Genomic DNA, 2,751 nt, shown 5'->3' with positions numbered 1-2,751 from the left:
GGGAGCACTTGTAGAGGTGTCACTTATGGGCATCCAAGGAGGAGTGCCAAGGCAGGAATGTTGTGCAGATGGATTTGCTAGTGTGACATGGAGACTTATTACTTATGAGCCGATGGAGAGGTTGTGCACTCTTGTACAACAAGGCCATGGACTTAGATGGGTTTGTGAGCAGGCTATGGAGCATTCCTACTACATGGAGAGCTGAGGCATCTTGCAGAGACCTTTGGGCCGAGACTTGTATGCTTGCTGAGATATTGGTTGGGGATGATTTATGGAGCTCATGATGACATGAGATTGTTGTGACTTTTAGGGACTTCATATATGGTGGACTTGGAGGATCTAATGCATTGAGGAGCTGAGGTCAGGAGACTTTGATGCAGTATGGGATGCATACTTTCAAAGTACGTGTATGGGCATGGCTTGGAAGAGTGACTTGATGTGGAGGATCGATATGAGACACTTTGAAGTGGTAGAGTTGCAACGATGATGATGCCTTGACTTGGGCATGGGTTGAGCCGAGACTCAACTACTTTTGACATGAGAGCTGATTGATCTATGATCATGGGCAGCACATGGATAGATGAGACAAGTAGATACCTGTTTCTATGGCAGACTTGAGGGATGGAACATTGCAGATATGATGGAGGTTGCTTCATGAACCTAGATGTGGCATACCGAGAGTTGGAGATGATCTCTTCATATGGAGGAGATACACATATGGATGATGTTGGGATAGATGTGGCTGATTTCATGTAGCACATTGACACCAAACATCATGGACAACATGTTGCAGATGAGATGAGGACTACTTCATGGACCTGAGCATGGCTTACACTTATATGGAGATGGATTCTTGATCGAGTTGAGGATGTGACAGGATGCTTGAGGAACGATTGATAGTGGCATGAGGATGTGCATTCTCATGGTTTGGGCGTGACGGTTGGATTAGCTACCCAACTAGTTCAAACATGAGGGCTATAACATGTACAGAGATGTGTTAGCATTTGTTGGAGTATCATGGCAGCAGTTCACATGAGGACGACACATGATGAGGTTATATGACATACATTGGTATGGAGTATCTTGGTGACAGTTGGTTGCTAAGACGAGGCATGGTGGAGACGGTGACTCTACATATGTTGCAAGGATGTTGCTTTGTGTGGAGAAGTCAACATCATGGATGATGATGATCTTGGTGGATGGCTACCGAGATGGTATGTTGTCGAGGACGACAACGATTTCCAGTGGGGGAGAATGTAACACCTCGCAGGTTCATGCGAAGGCGCGCACCCCTCTCACTTGAAAAACGACTAAGTCATGAAAGTGCGGTGGCTCGAACTTGCGAAGGCGCAGTCACATATGCACGCGGAGATAGGAGAGCGCCTGCACGGTTATAGTGTGACTGGATAGCTTGCCCCACACACAAGCCGACCGAAGGGTGGATTGAGCAAAGCTGACGGCATAAAGGCTTGAAGACACAATGGTTGGGCGATAAAGGGGTCGGCCATGGAGATGGTCGCCGCATGGAATGATGGTATAAACTCTTGATTGAGCACGCTCATTTGACAACAACAACTTCGCATTCTCTTCGCACATCTCAAGTGCGCACAAGAGGATGGCGCAGGTCTATCAACGACTCGCACTAAGGCAATGAGCCCGCCGAGCCGGGCGTAGGGTTGTAAGTGCACGGTGATAGGTTTGGAGGTTGCGGTGGTGCGCACGGGCGCCCACACCGGTATACGCTTAGATTGGGTTGAGGTTTGGGCACGGGTTGCGCATGGGTGCGCCTGCTCGCCCAACGCTAAGATTGTGTATGTATATTTGTATTACAGTGGATTATTGTGGCAGACCGTCGTGCGCTCTTGCACGGGCGGGCGCCCTCTCATTTTATTAACGCCGGTAGAGCGCGGCTCCCGGTCATGTAAACTCTCATTATATAATAAAAGATCGTTCTTTTATATTATTGTCGAGTTGTATTATTATCTTTATATTGTTGATGGTTTCCGCACATTAATAATATGTAATTCATGTTTACTATGAATTGTTAAGGCATAGTTCGTAAAGTTAATTAACGAAGGAACAAGTTATTAACTTAGGCGGTGCCGCACTCGGCCAATTTAAGGGAAAAAGAATTGGGGCATGACAGAAGGGGTCGAACTAGAGACCTCAACGGGAAATTAAGTTGAATCAATTGTGTGAGCCCAGGTTCGAACTGGGGACCCTTAGCTGTAAATAAATAAAAAAGTAATCTTCCCGGAGGGGAGGTCGAGTCGAATGGAGAGACCTCAACAGAAATGAAATTAATTTGTCTGAGCCCAGGTTTGAACTGGGGACCTTTAGTGTGTGAGACTAATGTGATAACAAACTACACCACCCAGGCAACTGTATTAACTGTTTGGTTGCTGGTGTTATCACTTTAGTTTGTTCTTGACCAATTTTTTTTTTTCAATCCTTTCTTTGTCAAACACAATAACATTAAAATTAAGTTGTATGTTTCGAGATAAAAAAAAGGCTAAAATAAATTCCATGTTCATAACTGGAAAACTGAACCCTGGTTAATAGACTGCACTAGATCAGAGATGCTTTGGACATTAAACCCTAGTAGCTAATTTTTGTCTTCTAATTTTTTGTGTAGTGTATATAAAGAGAGATCTGACAGTTCTGCATGTGAACCAAAGGGGACTGTTTTTAAATGATGCGACCCTTTTGTAACAACGCAAGGATGCCCGCAGTTAATTTTAAATATTTGGT

The 2,751-nt window shown here is 44.9% G+C and overlaps 1 non-coding gene across 1 annotated transcript; it reads right to left on the bottom strand.

The window, feature by feature from the left end:
- Positions 1-2,306: 2,306 nt before the first annotated feature.
- Positions 2,307-2,380, bottom strand: TRNAV-CAC (transfer RNA valine (anticodon CAC)). Its single transcript has one exon. It is a non-coding gene; the product is annotated as a tRNA-Val (tRNA).
- Between the last annotated feature and the right edge of the window lie 371 nt (positions 2,381-2,751).

This window comes from Pinus tabuliformis, chromosome 1_2 (genome assembly GCF_031772625.1).
Source record: "Pinus tabuliformis cultivar Carrire ecotype Pingquan chromosome 1_2, CPIR1, whole genome shotgun sequence".
Classification (NCBI taxonomy): Eukaryota; Viridiplantae; Streptophyta; class Pinopsida; order Pinales; family Pinaceae; genus Pinus; species Pinus tabuliformis.
Note: the sequence above shows the minus strand (reverse complement) of the source record. Positions and strands in the feature narration are given on the sequence as shown.